The sequence below is a fragment of the Castor canadensis genome, chromosome 12 (assembly GCF_047511655.1).
Source record: "Castor canadensis chromosome 12, mCasCan1.hap1v2, whole genome shotgun sequence".
NCBI lineage: Eukaryota > Metazoa > Chordata > Mammalia > Rodentia > Castoridae > Castor > Castor canadensis.
Window position 1 is genome coordinate 110,694,685 of NC_133397.1, and position 20,547 is coordinate 110,715,231.

The 20,547-nt window shown below is 36.0% G+C and overlaps 1 pseudogene; it reads left to right on the top strand.

The window, feature by feature from the left end:
• Window positions 1-984: 984 nt before the first annotated feature.
• LOC109702417 (elongation factor 2-like) lies at window positions 985-7,933 on the top strand (annotated as a pseudogene).
• The last annotated feature ends 12,614 nt before the right edge of the window (window positions 7,934-20,547 follow it).

A 20,547-nucleotide genomic window follows, 5' to 3' on the forward strand; every position in this document is an offset into this window, starting at 1 on the left:
GAGCAGATGGCTCAGGGTCAGTAATGACTATTGTGGAAGGGGAATATGGTGGCGGATGTTTAGGAGAACCAGGAGGGTTGGAAAAGGGGGGCCTGAGCTGTGGGAGGATGGGATGGGAGAAGAGATTGGTGTAGAGGACTGGCAGGAAGAGGAGTTGAGAGGTGGCAGACAGAGCCCATGAAGTCACAAGTAAGGGAGGAATCTTCAGGAGAGGGATGAGGAAGAGTTTTAGATTTTGAAGGGGATTTGTCTCTAGCAAGGAGGATTTGAACAGCATTACAAGGTTAGAGCAGGAGGGTCGAGAGAGGAGAGAGAAAAGCTTGGCAAGGAGTTTTGGACCACTTGCCATTGCAATGGCAGAAATTGTCAAGATCTATAAGTGTGTGAAAATCAAAAGCACCATTTTCAGGCCATTGGGATTGATTGTCTAGCTTGTACTGAGGTCAAACGGTGTTTCAATAATAAATCAGTAGCTTAGGTTTTATATCATGTTGGAGACCAAGGTTCCCAAGGGAGCAGAGAAGGCATCCCAGGGGCGTGGATGCATCTAATTTAGAGTGTGTGGTCCCCATAGTGTAACTGAAAGAAAAGAGAGAGAGAGAGAGTGAGGTATGTGCCTCAGTGAGTTTACCCATCAAGCCAGTATAGATCTAGGTCAAGATCTAGCCTCCCTTACGTGACTCAGGCAAGGAGAGCAGAATAGTCCAGTTGCCATTTGGTCAAAGTAAGCTGGAGGGGCTGTTGAGCTCTCACCCTAGGCAGAGGAGAGGAAGACAGAGAAGGAGAGTGAGAGAAAGAGAGAGAGAGAAAAGGAGCGAAAGAGAGTGAGAGGGAGGGGAAGTGTCACCCAAATGGGTTCCCAAGGCGGGGCATCCCCAGCCTGGGTCACCATCCATAGAGAATGCCCAACCAGTTAGCCAGGCATCCCCGTGCTAAGAGGAGGGGAGCCCCAGCAGACGTAGGAGGGGTACCTGGCATAGCGCTATGACTTCCAAGACCAAGAGAGAGCAGGCAGCCCCGAGAAGGGTGACACTTACCGGGTCCGAGGAGAGGAGTAGGTCAGGTGGAGAGCAGTGAAAGAGAGGCTAATGGTGGATGTTTCCAAGTTTATCTGAGCAAAGAATCTCTTCCTACATAAACTCACCATTTTAATGCCAAACAGGAATCATTATTATTAATTTTAGCAAAAACCTCTATGGATGTTGCTGTGTATGTGTTGCTTTGCTTCATAAATTGAGAAGAAATTTATCCCTACTCTGGCAGTTGTTGAGAAAGGGAAGGACAGAAGGACACAGAAGGTTTAAAGAGAGAGGATAAGCCACAGATTCTGAACGCGAGAGCGTCTCTGCAGTATGTATAGATTTTGAACAAAAGTAAAAATAATTTTCAATTGTACATTTAAAGTTTTGTTAGACTTCTATAGTCTGCTGTTGCTTACAGAATTTTCAATAAAAGTACATTACTCAAAAAAAAGAAAGAAAATTAAAATATGATCCACAAAATACCTATTTTATCAGGAAAAAAAATAACTGCCTGCAGGCTGAAAATAACTAGACATTAACATTTAAATTGTGTATTATTCTCACCAGTGCAAGCTGACAGAAACTTTTCAGATTAGACTTACTAGGCACAAGGTCATTCTTAAAGCTTTTCATTGAGAGTCCTGAGGACAATTTTCAGTCTTTCTAATATAACTGACCCTGTGGAGGGTGTCTTTCCATCTACGTGTGAAAAGTGGTGACTATTTCTTTTAATGACTTAAATTGCTTTCAGCAGGTCAGGTCACCTTGTTTAATAGTTTCACATTACTTTGTTCAGCTTCCATCTCTTAGAAACACACAAAAAATATTTCTTTTCAACTCTCCTTTGCAATGGAACTTTATATTATGTTTGTATAGCTTAAAAAATTACCTCAAACATATGTTCATCTCTCTCACTTTTTTAAGCATGAAACACACTTGGTTTTAAATTCAATCTTGGATAAAATGGTAGACATTCAGTCTTTAAATATGTTTGGCACCCATAAAAACTCTTGTTCAGTATGTTTTGATACCCCACAGACATGTTTTGGAATTCAGTTATTGCCATTTTATCAGTAACATACGCTAAACAAGGTTTAGGACAAGATTATCTTGAATAACATTTATAGTTTGAAGATCTGACTTACCTTCCCTTTCGCAGACATTGCTTCTTTTTTCCTTTCACCTAAATGCTTAGAGCCATTTCAGGTAAGTGCTTATCATTTTAGACATTTTACATAAATAGGGACCTCCAGAGGCCCTTAACCCAGGCCTGCCTATCTTAAATAATGTTTTGTGAACTTTCCCCCTTTGGGGATTATCTGGACCTGGGCTTAAGCACTCTGTTTATTTTCCTTTTCCTACTGCTATTATCAACATGCCCTTGTGCCTTCCAGTCAAAAGCCTGTGGGGGGAGAAGATTCTCCTATTAAAAACTGTTCTTTTTATTATAGTAAGAAAACAAAGTGAAAGGCAATAGTGAAACTGGAGTTTTGGACCCAAGGCACAAACTCCTGGGATTTCACCTGCCAGGTCTAGCCCCACTAGCCCTTATATGCCAAATAAAAAGGCATGCTGAAAAGAGAGGAAGGAGATTTATTATATGGCTTAGGACACACCCTGGGAAGAGGCAGAGTAAGCACTCAGCCTATCTTCAGCCACCTTAAAGGACCATACATGAGCCATAGGTTTAAGGCAGGGGACAAATGCATGCATAGTTAAACAATTTCAGTCAAAGTTGTGGTCTGGTTGATCATTACCTCAATTCTTGTTCTGAGAGAAGTTCTGGCTTTGCTATGTGAGAGCGTTCATCCTGTGGAGACCCTACTATTGGGGGTAGCTTATGTCCCTTGTCATGGAGATGTTAACAGTTTGGTCCTTCCTGGAATCCAAGGTGACTGTAAAGTGCCTGTAAAGACAATGGCTTAGAGCAAAGACAGATACAAAATGAAAAAAAGACGCCATGCTTTTCTCCTGCTTTTAGTTAATTCATGGGTCTGAGTCCATGTTTCTCAGCAAAAGCCGTTAGAACACCTCTTATAATAGAGATAATAAAATAATCATTAATCATTTTTCATAATCTTACATGAATTTTGTGACATGTAAAGCTTTTCTAATTTGAACAATTACTTTATGTTTATATAATGTAAAGATCCCCTGGTTTATATTAAAAAGGAATGATTAATTTTCTATCTTACATATTCTTTATGATGATGGAGATGATGATTATTAAAGACTATTTTTAAGGAAGTTTTAATTTCACAGCAAAACTAAGGAAGATCAGAGATTTTCCACATAATCCCTAGCCCTACACACAAAACCTCCCGCATTATCAATGTCCACAGAAGAGTGGTACATGTGATACAATGATAAAACTACATTGATGTAAGCTAATCACCCAAGTTCACAGTTTGTATTTGGTTTTACTCTTACGCATTGTGTGTGTTTAACGACTTATAATAAGGGGTACATAGCATTATAGTATAAGCAGAGTCATCTCCTGTGCTCCACTAATTCATCCTTAGCCACATCCCCCAACCTTTGAGAGCTGGAGATCTTTTTGCTGTCTCATGTGTTCTTAAATAAAAAATCAACTAAATTTCAAAACAAACTGTAGTTAGGAAATAAGCAGAACACAAATTCTATGGTAGCAGTAGTCGTTAGAATTTTTGCTATTTCTATCAGTTTAAAAATATTTTCTAAAATACTACAACATACATGTAAAAAACAATGCTAAATAAGTCCACAAAAAAAGAAAAAGTAAGGATCTCTAATGCATTACCATAGAAAAAAATACAGCTGGGGAGAAGATGGTGTTTGCATAAAGATATGAGGAAATAGAAGGGATTTAAAGGTCACAGAGAGGTAACATGTAAGGTCACACAGAAATGCCAACAGGGAACGAAGGCATGGCCAGGGAAGTGGTAAAACAAAAACAAAAACAAAATAAAGAAAATAGGAAATCAGATAAGCATGATGAAAATGCTATTTGTATTGTTAAACAAAATATATTCATGATGCATGAGATTTTGCAGTAGAGGAGGGGAAATGGGCTCAACTTCCAATGCAGCAAAGATCAAGGAGAATGTACAACCAAGGAGCGTGACAGGATGGGGAAAATTGCTGTAAGAAGACATCTGAGATAAGAGGAGCACAAGAATTCTGGGTAAACTAAACTAGCAGAATTCTTGCTGACCACAAGGCAGGTGATCACACCTAACTAGGATATATTGGAAGACAGGGAACCTGAGGGTGATTGGGTATGGAAGGCGGGGGAGTCTGGGTAAAGTAAATTAGCAGGTTCTTGCTAAAACTGCACAGTTAAGAGATGAATGTGGAAACCCAAAACACAAGGCTAGTGTAGAAGACAATATACAGGAACCTGAGGAGAATACATTCAGGAAGAGAAGCTGCTAATATTCAAAAAGAGGAATAATAAAAGCATTCATTCCTTCAAGATAAAAGAGGCCTGTTAGATACTTACTTATGTATCTTATTTAATACGTTACTTACTTATCTTACTTATGTAAGTATGTATATACATATATTTTATATAACATATATACAGCCCTAACATTTCATTTTTGAATAAATGTTTACATACCAGTTTACATTTCAAAAAAATCAAACCTTGAATTTATCTATTTTTATATGTATTATCAGTTTGTCTTTTAAGGTAACTTTTAGAAACTTTATTATTTGTGAGCCAAGAGCCAATAAAAAAGCAATTTCTGAAAGGAGTTGGAGGTCTACCTTGGATTGTAGTCATGTGTAGAAGGGAAATTGTAAAACAGATTTGTTAAGAACTGAGGGAAAGTCATGACGGAGAATCTGCTTATAACTTCTCCCTTGATCAAAACCATTCTTAGATTGTCAAAAAATAGCAAAAGCAGGATTTCAAATTTCTGTATTTCTGGCCTTTTTTTTCCCTCAGTAGTAGTCAGCTTACTAGTCTTTTTTTGTTTCTTTTGAAAAATTCCAAGAGGTTTAGAATATACAAAATGAGAAATATGGTTTCTGTGTCTGTTATTTTTAGGAGTCCTGGAGATGCAAAAACAAGATAGGGAGTTCCCAGTTAGCCTACACAGAAGTTCCCCTAATGTAAATATGTTACATAATGTTGGACTAAAAACAAATCTGGACTGTAGTAAGGAAAGTCTTTATTTGAAAATATTATTGCTAGAATGACAATGTGGCTCAAGTGCTAGAGTACCTGACTGGCAACTTCAAGGCCCTGAGTTCAAACCCCAGTACCACCAAAAAAAAAAAAAACTGAAGAAGAAAAAGGAAATTCCATTGTCGTAGGGAGAGCTTTCTAAATATAAGATCCAGAAATTTCTCAAGAATAAGACAAAAAGGTTTTATTTTATTTTACTTTATTTTATTTTATTTTAAAGATAGGAATAACCAATGGTAGAAAGAACAGGTGTGGTAAGACAAAATAAAGGATGGTATAATTGGATAATAGGTGAGGAAACATTTTGTTCTGTGGTCAGACTACTCTTCAGGAAAGACAACTAAGCCGGGAGGCTACACGCAGCCTAGGGCTGAGGGTACACCAATGTGGTGTCAGGAGAAGGAAAACCAAATGAGCCAATTTTTGGTTAATAAACATTTTATTCCAGTTCATAAGTGAGACAATATAACTAATAATCTGTGATATGAAGAATGGGAATTTGAAAACTCTGCGTGTGACCTCATAGGTAAACCAAGGAGTTATGCCTTCCCTACATATCAGAAGAAAGGGTGATTCCTTGCAGCACGAAAGGACATTGGTGGTACAATTCTTCACTTAAGGTGGAATCACAGGATGGCAGAGATCAGGTAAAGTTCACATTGTTAATGACCGTACTATAATATGAAAGAGAAAGTGCAAACCAACAAAAAAGTAAACATTAGCATAAAATTTTAACATGAGTCTTAACATAAGACACGGCTATGCATTTTTTTGTGGTTGAACTATTACCTTATTCAAATAAAAGGTAAGTCAACAGCAAAATACCACTATAATGTAACATCATCTCATTCTTATTTCCTATACCTACTGAGTCAAATTCAGAAACCAACATTTTGCCAGATAATAGTAATAAAAATACAAAATCTTCCTTCCTCAGAGGCCAGATAGACTACTTGTTATCCAAAATATCCAGATGTTTTGTGAGTTTTTATTTATAGTATATATCTAATTTGGCTCTCAGCATTTTAAGAGATTTAAAAATATTTATTTTTATTGATTTATACTCACCGTGGCATTTTTCATTTCGCAAATGTCAAATGGCACAAAGATTAACTAAAAGCAAACATTTAATACATTGCCACTGAAAGAATCCCTTCTCCCTCTAGCCAGCTTTCCTTGGAAAGCTTAATGTTAAAACTTTTCTGAACTATTCTAGGTAATTGGAGTTGATTAATGTTTCCACAAAAGCGTCACTTAACTAAGGGCCAATGTTATGTCAGGCATTTTACTTAAGGAAAATCATCTTTCTTTCTAGAACTCTGTGTCCTATAAAAGAAATTGGCAATGTATAAAAGTGCAACTGGCTATTGTGAGGAAAATTGGCATTACACAGAATATTTACATATATTACACAGACTATATGCAGACATGTATACACATATAGTTCTGAAATCTTATCCATATACTTGTATTCATTTTTCCACAACAACAAATATAGCTAGAATAGTTGGGGATTCTTCTTTTTAATTAGTGAATAACTTCTACACAAGTTTCTAAGAGTATCTTTCAGCTTAATGTTCCATAATTTCAATTCAGATAATGTCATAGATAGACACTTATAGGATTTCCAAATATGAAAACAACAGAAAAAGAAAATAGATAAAAGAGAGGAAGCACAGAAATGGGTTCTTTTATTTAGGTCGTTCAGGGTACTTTGGTTAGAAAGTAATTGGATTTGGTTTATTTGTGAGGACAAAGAGCAAGGCAGATTTCAGTTTTGTGGCACTTCAAGTTTATACAATTATTGAAGTTGTTTTAAAGAAAAACTACGGCTCTTCCGCCGCTGTCACCGCCATCCTCGGCGCGACTGGCCTCGTTGGGATCTGCCTGGGAGAATCCACCGCCATCCGCCACCACGGTGTACTTCACAGTAGACCAGATCCGGGCCATCATGGACAAGAAGGCCAACATCTGCAACATGTCTGTCATTGCCCACGTGGACCATGGCATGTCCACACTGACAGACTCCCTGGTACAAAGCTGGCATCACTGCTTCTGCCGGGGCTGGGGAGACCTGCTTCACTGACACCCGGAAGGATGAACAGGAACGCTGCATCACCAAGTCCACCACCATCTCCCTTTTCTACGAGCTCTCAGAGAATGACTTGAACTTTATCAAGCAGAGCAAAGATGGCTGTGGCTTCCTAATCAACCTCATTGACTCCCCGGGCACGTGGACTTCTCCTCAGAGGTGACAGCCGCCTTCCGTGTCACTGATGGGGCCCTGTGGTGCTGGGCTGTGTGTCAGGGGCGTGTGTGCAGACGGAGACGGTGCTGCGGCAGGCCATCGCTGAGCGCATCAAACCAGTGCTGATGAGGAGCAAGATGGACCGCGCGCTGCTGGAGCTGCAGCTGGAGCCCGAGGAGCTCTACCAGACTTCCAGCGCATCGTGGAGAACGTCAATGTCATCATCTCCACCTATGTATGGCGAGGGCGAGAGCGGCCCCATGCAACATCACGATTGACCCTGTCCTCGGCACTGTCGGCTTTGGGTCTGGCTTGCACGGTTGGGCCTTCACCCTGAAGCAGTTTGCAGAGATGCATGTGGCCAAGTTTGCTGCCAAGGGTGAGGGCCAACTGGGGCCGTCAATGTACAATGTACAATATAAGCCCATTTGGAGTTATCACAATGAATCCCCCGTATACAATGAATATATTGTAACAAAAATTTTTTAAAGAATATCTACAATTTTCATGGTATCTATAACTGTGGAAATATTTAATATCTTCATAAAATTATCTTCCAGTTCATAAAGACTATGTATAGTTATACATAACTTTTCTTAAAGGTATTTCCAAACAAATAAATTTGCTTCATATATTTCTTGCATAAAAGTTACTTGTACATTTATAAATATCTATGTTCATACAATTATTGTAAATATATATTTTTACTATATTTTCTAATGACCTGCTACAAAAACCAAATTAATTTTCTATTTTTACCATTACAAACTCGTGAAAACTGATGTTTCAAATTAATTTTAGCAATTCAGTTTCAGAATTTACTTTGTATTTTATATGAACAAAAATTACATCTAAGATTAATGCAAATTTTATTGCTTTTCTTTCCTTTATCTTTATTTCTTGAGTGATGTCTACAGAGGCTAAAATATTCAGTTAGACATTGGAATGCTGGAAAAAGATACCACAAAAAGCTTCTTTTCTAGACAAGGACAGGTTTGAGTCAAAACCAAAGAAGTGAATGAAAAAATCAGGCTGAAGGATGAGAATGGTACCATCTAGGTGGTGAAAGAATTAAGAAGCCAGTTTTTGTAGAAGTCTAGGGAGAAACTGAAATCACAAAAAAATATTGATATGCTAAGATGAGGAACTCGATTAGAGCCCAGAATTCATGGACTAAAACTGAACGGCCTTGGAAATAGCAGATGACTTCAGCTCGAAATGACAGACTAGCAAGTAACCTTTAAAGTTATTAAATTCAAACCTGAAGATTTTTAGAGTATGAGGTAATAGTCTAGAAACACTAGTGAAGATTTAAAAGGACACCTACCCCACTCCAGGTGGATGAGGGTATGTGTGAGAAAACATCCAACACTGGCAAGGCTACAGAGAAGCAGCATTAGAAAAACTACATTTCAGTTAATAAAACAGGAAATTTTCAGAGATGTTTTCCAGATTACTAGCTCTAAATTCCAGAAGACAGAATGCAAAGTTTTCCAAAATGATCAGGGTTAGAAAACACGGCAGGAGGAGATTTACAAAGCCCATGTGAAATTTAGAGGCTTAGTCTTTTATTGTGGTCATTGACACACGAAGTTAAAACATGAGCTCGACAGTGACCTGGCTGTGTAATTGTAAGTTAAGGATAGAGAGCAGCAGTGACCCTGTCACAATAATCACTCTGTTTGGACTCCCATTTGCTTCCTTACTGATTAATGCATGGAGTGGACTTATTTTGGAGGAAAATGTTCTTAAAATGCATATATATTCTAAAAAGGAGCAAAACTAGAGAAAGCCTATTTTACTAGGTGTTTTGCACTAAATACAACTATATTAGCTGCTTAAGCCACTGATTGGAGCCTGGCTCAATGGCAGACTGTGGTCTAGCAAGTATGAGTTCAAACCATAGTATTCCCAAAAAAATAAAAAGAAAACAATCAATTGAATGCCCTTAATAATGCTAAGATAAATTTTAATTGCTTCTTTCATTTACATTATTATTTAGAATAAAATATTAAACATTTTTTCAGATGGTACTTGATATTTTCCTTCAGGTTCTTTAGAAATCAGAGCCTGAGGAAAAACTTGCATGGTAAAACTTTAATGTAGCATGTAGTCTCATGGAAGCAAGGATATAAGGTCAAATGAGAAATATAAAGAGCAAAAGAGAGAAGTACATTACTTGTTTTGTTTCCTTTATTGGTTTTATAATGAACTCGACCTATTATTGGTCTCGTAGGACATTTTCAGAGGCCCAATGAGCTTACTCAGAACATCTGTCTGAAAGGAAGAACAGTTAGATCCATAGCAACTTGTTTCCAGGAAAGTCAGCCCATGGAGAGTTACTCTTCTATGTCTGAAAGGCTTTCCCCTCTCTTTGATCAGCTAAAGGAATGTACATGCTATTCATGTTTTCAAGATGAGTCAGTCTGTCTGTTGTGTATTGAAAGCAGCAACAGTGACTTATTTGGTCCCTGGACTTGAGTGAGTCATGAGCAATGCCATTTGGGCAAAACAGGAAGGTGCATGTCCAAGACCTGCAGAGGTGGATGTGCTGAGTGAAATAGCTTCTTTTGGGGCTTGTATTTACACCACACCTCTTTAAATATATGTAGGTTATATGAGAATGAAATTTCTTCCTTTCTTTCTCAAAAAGGTCAGCATAAGACCAATCATTCAAGACCAAGATCATTTGCACCCTCCTAAAAATTAAAATGGTGAGCAAATGAAGCTATAATCCCTACTAAGAGACGGGGACCTGAACCTTCTCATCACCTCACCTCTGCAGTATTTCAGCTGCCATGATCTTCCTTACACTTAGGCCAGAGTTGCTGTCGTTGTGCCTTTGTCATTACTTCAAAATATAAAAGTAAAAAATCATCAAAGTGTTCCTCAAAGAATTGCTTAGGTCCTGTACATATCCTTCCCTTTTCCTTCTCCTTATAAGAAAACATAAATCCTGAGGGCATTTAAAGTTGTTTTCTCTAAGAACTATAGTAATTCCATTCTTTGAATGTTAGCCCTTTGGATGAAAGAATTCAAAATGACCTGGTTTCCTGTGTATTTTCCATTTCAGTGAATTCCTCATGGTTTCTTCAGATAGGAGAGTTTCCAAAAGGGAATAAGTTTCTCTACTCCAACATGCATAAGGTTATGGAGACATATTTCACAAGGAGGTTACTAGAAATGAGAGTTATGAGTCAGTCCTGTTTGGGTCCCAGATCCAGAGCATTCCTGAAGGTGAACCATACATAGCTTGCTGCTCAATGCTGGAACATTGGGGTGTAATGGTACAACTGTGAATTCTGTAAGTATGCACTCATTGATGTTATGCCAACTAGTAAGAGACGCTAAATAAATACATAAAGAATTCTATAAGTTTAGTGGGAAGCCTAGCTCACAGTGAAGGCAGAACCATGTCTAAAATGTTTGTTTTGTTATGGGAAATTACTGCTCTCACCAATGTGGAAGTCATCCAGAGTAGTAAGCTTTGTCACAGGTTCCTGGCTGATATATGTGAACAGTGGTGACACAATTAGGACTCAGTGTTTTGTCTGCTACTGTTAATTTTTTTTCTGTAGTTGTTTTAGTTAGGTGAGATTTAAGAGAAGGAATGGGCACTGTTGGGTCCACACTGAGCTTCCGTTCTGTCATGTCCACTTTCTGCATGAATTCATTGTGCCAACACAAGGGTTGCTATTCATGTTTTCAAGAGGAGTCAGTCTGTCTGCTGGGTTTCTAAGCCATCATTTTTAGTGGATATTTACAGAAAGTGTTAAAATAAAAAAAAAAAGACAGGGAAACTCTCATGCTTTGTTTCTACTCTCCTGTTCTATCTCTGTAACTCTTCTCCCAAACTCAATATTGCATCTTCATGTCTTGTTCCTTTCATATTTGTGAACCACAAGCAAGTCATTTGCCCCTAGACAAAAGCATACATGTCCCAGTCAGAACACTTTTTATTATGCAAACTAAGTTGCATTTGTACCACTTCCAACTCTAACCCTTAAGAAGATTCCCTTTTATCATATTTATTTGGTTCAACTCAAAATGGAATGATGGTGTGGCAATTGTGCAGTTCATTTAATGCAAATGAATTACTCCAACTTGCTTTGCAATCTAATTTATTTTCTGCTCCATGTTATTATAGGAAATTACCTGTGGGCTGAAGACATAAGAAAAAAGTGTCAGCATAACACAGTTAGGAACACAGATAGAGGAATCCAAGGCATTTTTCATGGAATTTATTTGTGCCTCTGGAATAGCTCAGGATGGCAAGAAGTATACAGAGTGTGACTTCATGAGTTATGAGCAAGATGACTTCTATCTCATGGATGACTGGATGCATAGTCTGTTGGGATTCTGTGACACTATGAAACTCTTTTACATGGAATGTAGTTCTCTGCTGTAGAAGAATAGCATTTTTCCAAATTCATTGGGGTCTAAGTATATCTCTTTTGTTAGAATTTCCTAAAATTGTCACACAGCCTTTTTATTTGCTAGAGCCATCTTAAACAATTAATATGTTGGGTTATCTGGCAAAAACTGCAGAACCACTTTCATGCTATTCCAGATAGGCTTCAGTTCATAAGAAAACTAAAGTTCATCACTTAATTGAACAACTGTGTCTATAAACGTTTCCCATTTTCAAGCAGTATTTTGGACACTGAGGTCAAAAAGATCAAATCATTTCTACGCTGAAGACATTCACACTAGTGAAAGCCTATTATAGTTCAAAAACAACTCTGTTAATCTTACCGTGATACTTAAAGACATAGTTTTGCATTTTTTGAATGGTAGTGGAAAAGATCATGCAGTAGATCTACCCTCCTATCAGTTTTAAGTACACAGCACAGTATTATGAACTAAAGGACAATGTTGTACGGCAGTTTCTAGAGCACGCATGCCAACATTTTATGCCCATTGAACGGTTAACTCCTCATTCCCAGTTCCCCTACTCCCTGGTAAATGTGAGTTGCACATTCTACTTTTTTGCAAATGTGTGTTTCACAATTTTAGGTATTTAATGTGCATGGAATCATGCAGTATTTGTCCTTCTGTGGCTGGTGTCATTTAATTTCATTTAGCGCAATGCCCTGGAACTGCATTCATGCTGTCACATATGGCAGGATTCCCTTCCTTTGCTAGACTAAATAAATTTGACTGTTGTAGTGATACAGTATTTTTCCAATTCATCCATTAATCACTATTTAGGTTGCATCGACATCTTGGTTACTATGGGTAATTCTACAGTGAATATGGAGTGCAAATATCTCTTCATGATCCCAAGTTCAGTATTTTGAAAAAGCATCCACAAAACAGGATTGGTGGATCAAAACACAATTCTATTTTTACTTTTTTAGGCACCTCCATATTGTGTTTCATAGAAGCTACACATTTTACATTCCTGACAAATAGTGTACAAGAGTTCTGATTTTGCCAAATCCTCAACCAATACATTTTTAATGTATTTTTTTTTTGCTTTTCATTTTCATTGTTTTTATAAAGACAATTGTGTTCTTCCTTAAAGTTGTATTAGAGGTCTATTGTACTTCTTATAAATTAAAGGTCTCATTTCTAGTTCCACAAGCGTTCCATTGGACTTTTGCAATGAATTGCATTAAATTTATAGATCACTTTTGATAGTATGAAGAAGAGTATGTTTTCCAATCCATGATTATGGAATGTATTTCCAATTATTTATATCTTCTTTAATTTATTTCATCAGTATTCTTTGGTTTTTGATTTTTTTTTAGTTATCAGGATAAAATATTTTTGCCTCTTTGGTTAAGTTTACTCCTAAGTATTTTATTCATTTTGATGTTATGGTAAATATGATTCTTAATTTCTCCTTCATATACTTTATTGTATAGAAATACTTCTGATTTTTGTTCATAAAACTTATCCTGCAACTTTGCTGAATTCATTAATTCTACTAGTCTTTTAGGCATCTCTAAAAATTAGATCACATTATCCCACAAAACAGATAACTCTATACTTAGTCCTTTCTGCTTTAGATGCCTTTTATTTGATTTTCCTTGCCTATTGCCCTAGCTAGAACTCCCAGTACTATGTTGAACAAGGATGGTAAGAACGGGTCCCAGTGCCTTGCTCATGATCTTAGAGGGAGAGTTCAGTTTTCACCATTGAGTGCAATGTGAGATATTGGCTTTTCAAGTATGCATTTGTTTGTTTTTATTTCTTTATTTATGTTTGGTGGTACTGAGGTTTGAATTCAGGGCCTTGCATTTGCCAGCCAGGTAATATACCACTTTAGCTACACCTTTTTGCTTAAGCTATTGTTTAAATAAGGTCTCGCATTTATGCCCCCACCAGGCCTGGATGGTGATCTCTTCTTTAAGTGCCTTGGGAAGCTGAGATGACTGGCGAATACCACCAGACCCAGCTTTTCACTGATTGCCTGGGCAAACCATGTTGATCATCCTGACCTCTGCCTGTCAAGTAGCTAGGTGTGAGCCATCAAACCTGACTTTTATACCTTTATTATGTTGAAGTAATTTCCTTCTATTCCTAGTTTTTGAGTGCTTTCTTCGTAAATGTTTGTTGACTCCATTAAATGCTTTTGCTGTATCTATTGAGATAAGGATGCACCATTTATCTTTTGTTAATGTGATTTGTAACATTGACTGATTTTCCTATGCTGAAATATTCTCGCATGCCAGTATGGCTGGATAAACCCCATTTTTATGGCATATGATCCTTTTGAAATGCTGTTGAATTTGATTCCTAGTATTTTATTGAATCTTTTTACATTGGTATGTTCAGGACTATTGTAGGGTTTTTTTCCTTATTGTGTCTTTGCCTTGCTTTGGTTTGAGAATAATATAAATCATGTAAAGTAAATTTACATATATTCAAGTTTTTGCTAGAACTTAAAAAGAGTTGGCTTCATTATCTTTCAATGTCAAATGGAATTCATCAGTGTAGTCATCTGATTCTGGATTTTTCTTTGTTGGGAGTTTTTCTTTGTTTTGCTTTTTTTTTTTTGCTGGGAAGTTTTTTTGACTATTGATCTAATCTCCTTATCAGTTATAGGTCTGTTCAGACTTTATGTTTCTTTATGACTCAGTCTTGATAGGTTGTATATTTTTAGGAATTAGTCTGTTACTTCCAGATTATCCAATTATGTGGTATATAATCAAAGGTTTCTCATGAAATTCTTTATCATTTTAAGAAATAATCTTTTCTCAAATTTACAAAAAGACAAATTGAGTGTTTGTGAGTTCAGGTAAACCAATAGTTTCATAGCTATTTAATTTCAGAAATGAAGTTTGAATTCAGGTTCTTTTGCTATAAAGAGCATTATAATTTCACTATGCCAGACGACTTCTGGTTTTAGGTCTTCAGGATCAGTGTTTCTGATGAATATAGTACCCAATATATAATAGCTAATCATAGACCACATATAATAATAAATTTATAATTTACTGAGTGAATATATTTGATTAACCTGAGGTATTCATATAAAGTTTCTGAGTCATTTAAAATCTCACTCTCCACCACAAATTCTGTTGAATTTCCTCTAATTCATTTTGTTCAGTTCTAAGATAATTATTCTAAATGAAATTATAAGTTTATGACTGCATTTGGATAATGTTTTTAATTCAAGCAAAAATTATCTATAATTCATTCTTAAATTTTAAAATGATAATTGTTATTGCTACATCTTCAAAATGGAATTTTATATGATTTTTTCAGTTACCAAGTGACAACATTCTTCAGGTTTCATTTTTGAAATATTAAACTCAGTATTTTTGAAATATTAAGTTCAAGGATAAGTATTTTTAGTATCTCTCAAATATAGATTTTTCTTACAACACTCCCTTGTTTTAAAGAAAAAGTTTTAAGAGAAGATGAACTCTGTCCATTTCTCCTTTATCATTTCCCCAGTCTCTTTAATCTGCTCAGAATTCCCTCTTATCCATATCCTCAGTGCTCACATGGAAAAGAGTAAAGAGTTCTCTCTATAACTTACCCTTAATTCAAATTTTACAGTCATGACATCCTTGTTCATTTTGTACTGTTTCATTACTCTTGTTAGGAAGCACTTGTTACTTAAAAAATTGTTACTTCAAGTATACTAATGGTAAAAGAAATGATATTGTAGCTTATGTAAACACTCTATTTTTTTCTTTTTATCTTTTTGTTTTATTCCTCAGTCTTTGACTTCCTATGTGTGCCGTTTAAAAGAGGCCTTAAAAAAGCACTTCTTGAGAGTGTCAAGATATATGAAAGTACAGTGTAAGTTTTATTAACTGGCTGTTTTTTTCAGTTTAGAGACATAAAGTCTGAGGCCACTATTTGTGGCTGAAGAAATGTATCCTGAGACCCACAAAAGTTGAGTGTGCTAGATTGTGAAGCCTAACTTGGAAGCATTCTGGCTTTTATATCTCCATCCTGGAATATTTTTTTCATATTAACCTCCTTATCTTTCCTTAATATCTAATAAAGATGATTTCTTCCTTTGTGGACCCATCTTCAAAGAAAATTATGTTAAAAAAAATTCCTGACAGCAGTAATGAACTTTGTCATAAGAAAGCAAGTCAGAACGAATTTTAACATTGACTTATTCCTGATTCCTATAAATCTCTCTTGCACATTTTATATTTAACTACATTTTAGTGAAAAGCACATTCATATTTCATTTCAAAAGCAAAGATTTAAATTCTTAAATTGTTAGTAGACTTTTTCAAATATATTTCAAAATATTCTCTTTGCCTCTTTAAAGGTAAAGTCAGTTTTAGGATTATGGTTTTGATATGCAGTTTGTTGACTTTGAAAAAAAAACTTTAATAGTTTTAATATCACTAGATGTTAAATATTTTTATCAGAAAGATAAAACTATTTCTGGAGATGTGATCTCTTTCTCCTACAAACAATTCAGCCAGGATGTGCTGCAGTCTGCTGACATCACCATAAGTCAAATCAGTGACTTCCTCATAAGGAAGCTGCTTAATTATAGCAATGCAAAGCTGACTAACGCAAAGGTTTTTCAAAATTGCTCCTTTATTAAAAGGAAATCTGATACATGTTACCTCATTATTGCCCAGAAGACTGTCAAATATCATTATTACAAAATTTTAATTTGAAATATCTCATCAATAACTTGAATTTTGTAATATACCTTTGAAAAATATTGAATGGAATGATAAACAAGAAAGAAATATATTATCATAGACCAGTAAAGGCCTCATTGTAAAATGACATCCATGTACAAATACTTTCTATGTTCGTTAAATTTCACACTTAATTCTCCGTTGCATTATCTAGGATCTCTGAAAAAAATGCATACAATCCTGGGACACAGATCAATGAAAATATAGTTGGTAACATTTAAATTGTAAAATCTCAATCAAACATTATATGAGGACTTTGTTTTGAAAGACAAGAGATTAATGTAAATACAAAAAACATATGCACAATCCTTTGAGAAAACTGTTTTCTAAATATATTACATTTTCTCATTGCAAGAAATTCTCATAAAATTTCACTTTTATTGGCATGCATCAATCATACATATCATGGGGATGCATGTGATACTTCAAGGCATGCACACAGCACAGAGTGTTCAAATGAGCCTCCCTTTATGTCAACCCTCTTCCTAACCTCTAGTAATTACCATTCTAAATTCAGGTTGGCTTTTGTTTTTTAATTTCCACATATGAGAGAGCCTGTGTGGTTCTTTTCTGTGTCTAGCTCTTAGCATTAAGTCCTCCAGTTCTTCAGTTTGATCAGTTTCTATAAATGACAGGATTGCATTCTTCATCATGGCTGAAAAATATCCCATTTTTGGTATATGTACATGCATACATATAACCCCTGTTCTTCTTCCAGTCATCCATTGATGGACACCTACCTGGGGTTTGTCTCCATATTTTCACTATTATGTAAGTGCCATAATAAACATGACATAAAGGTATCTCCTTGGTGTGTGGATCTTATTTCCTTGTTTATATCCCAGAAATGGGATAGCTGGGTCATATGGCCGATCTGCTTTCAGTTTCCTGTGGAAGTTCCACATTGTCTTCCAAAAACCTGCACTAATTTACACCCCACCAGCAGTGTAGGAGAATTCCTTTCTATCCACATCTTTGCCAAAACTTGTTATTTCTGTATTTGATAATAGTCATTCTAACTGGGCTGAGATGTTACCTCATAATACTTTCTTTTTGATTTCCCCTTCCCTTAAAGCTAATGATACTATTTCTTTTCTTTTCTTTCTTTCCCTTCCTCCCTCCCTCATTTCCTCCCTCCCTTCCTTCCTCCCTCTTTCCTTTTCTCCCATCCTCCCTTCCTTCCTTCCTCTCATTTTGGTAGTGGAGTTTCAATTCAGGCCTTGTACTTCCTAAGCATATACTCTACTACCTGTGCCACAACGCTAGATCTTTTTTTTTAATGGGATCTTGCATTTTTCCTAACACTATAATACTCCCGTGTGTTTCCCATGTAGCTGGAATTGCATGAGTACACACCTGTGCCCACAGTATTTGTTGAGAGAGAGATCTTCCTAACATTTTTTGCCTGAGCTGACTTCAAACTTCTATCTTATCTCTTGAATAGCTGGGATTAAATGCATGAATCACCTCATCTAGCTTAGACATTTTTTCATGCATTTATTGGCCATTTGTCCTTCTTTCAAGACATGTTTTCAAATCAATAGTTCATGTATTAAATTTTATGATTTGTTTTTGTTGTTGAGTATTTGAGTTCCTTTCCTTAATATATATATATATGTTTTGTTGCTAGGATTTGAACTCAGAGCCTTATACATACTAAGCCATTAGTCTACCACTTAGCTATATCCCAACCCTATCGAAATTTCTTAATGACAGAAGCAAACATTGATATACAGAGAAAAATAAATTAATGTAAAATAATGTTTTGATATATATTAGAATGTGATATGGTATGATATTATCTAACATATCAACTTGTGGTATTTTATATCATAAATTAATGTGTCATTTCATATGAAATCTGTTTTAATGCATGAGCTGTTACAATGCAAAGTGACTATATATGTATTCAAGCTTTTCTTTTCTTTTTTTTAGTTTACTGCTGGATCACTTTTTTTATTCATTTATTCACATGTGCATACATTGTTTGAATCATTTCTCCCCCTGCCCTGCCCCTACCCTCATTCCCCCACCCCCCTCGCTTCCAAGCAGAACCTGTTCTGCCCTTATCTCTAATTTTGTTGAAGAGAAGACATAAGCAATAATAAGAAAGACAGAGCATTTTTGCTAGTTGAGATAAGGACAGCTATACAGAGAGATTCCTAGCATTTCTTCCATGCACAAATGTATTACAACCCAAGTTGATTCATCTCTAACTGATCTTTACAGTGGTTCCTGATCCCCTTCCCATGTTGACTTCTGTCGCTTTAAGGTTTCTGTATTAGTTCCTCTGGAATGGGGACATCAAACGCTTTCATGTTTTGGGTTTTCTACCTATCTCCATACCTCCAATATGTGCTCTCCCGTTGTCAAGTGACCCAAGTCCAAAAACATTACTGTATTTGCTCTAGACCTAAAGACCACATATGAGGGAGAACATATGATTTTTGGTCTTCTGAGCCTGGCTGACCTCACTCAGAATGATGTTCTCCAGTTCCATCCATTTACTTGCAAATGGTAGGATTTCATTCTTTTTCAAGGCTACATAAAATTCCGTTCTGTATAAGTACCACATTTTCTTAATCCATTCATCAGTGGTGGGGCATCTTGGCTGTTTCCATAACTTGGCTATTGTGAATAGTGCTGCAATAAACATGGGTGTGCAGATGCCTTTGGAGTAGCCTGTGTTGCATTCCTTTGGGTAAATCCTTAGGAGTGGATTGCTGGATCATATGGCAGGTCTATGTTTAGATTTTTAAGAAGTCTCCAAATTTTTTTCCAGAGTGGTTGTACTAGTTTGCATTCCCACCAGCAGTGTATGAGGGTTCCTTTTCCCCCACATCTTTGCCAATATTTGTTGGTGGTGGTGTTTTTGATGATGGCTGTTCTAACAGGGGTGAGGGGGAATCTTAGTGTGGTTTCAATTTGCATTTCCTTTATGACTAGAGATGGTGAGCATTTTTTCATGTGTTTTTTTGGCCACTTGCATTTCTTCTTTTGAGAAAGTTCTGGTCTACAGCCATACCACCCTGAACGTGTCGGATCTCCTCTGATCTCGTAAGCTAAGCAGGGTCAGGCCTGGTTGGTACTTGGATGGGGGAAAGTTCTGTTTAATTCAGTTGCTCATTTCTTTATTAGTTCATTGATTTTTGGTTGAGTTTAGTATTCAAGCTTTAGAGGCAAAAATAAGAGACTAGATTTATTTATTGCTATTATATATATAAATTTCTTCCCATTATATAGGCTAATTTTAAGTATAATTGAAGATACTGATTTGACATACTAAAATGCAAACAATAAACACTGTATTATAAGTCAGTCCACAGTAATTAAAATTTAAAATGCAAATTAAAAAAACCAAATAATAGATTTGTCAAGAAAATAAATAAATGGCATAGTAAATCTTCAAAATGACATTTATAAAACTATCTAGTATTCTAAGTAATACAGTTTAGTTCTATGTGAATTTTCATCACTAAATCTATGAATTAATGAAATTACAATCAAAACCTCAGTATAATTATTTTATAATTTGCCCAAAACTTGCCAAATTATTTTTCAAAAATAAACACTCAGGATGCTGATCCAAAGGTATATTAACATCCAGATGTGATAAAAGATCTGTTGAAAAGTGTGAACTGTTTAACAACTGGAAAAAAAAAATTATAAATAAATAGACAGCTTATGGGTTAATTAGTTTGAGTTAAGTATAACCTGACTCTTGTGAGCCCTAAAAAAGAAAACAACAAAAGAGAGGATAAAATTAACTGTATACATCTTAGTGTCATTTACCCCAATTCTTTTCTACTACATGGTTGTAATATACTTCACTTAAAGCCTCAATCTTTGGATATTCTTTCATTTCTTTTTCACTTAATGATAAATGAATATATGATTTAACAGCAAAAGTGACAGATGGTCTTATAGAGAAAAGCAGAAATCCCTTGCTGTGCCTATCCTCATCTCTGA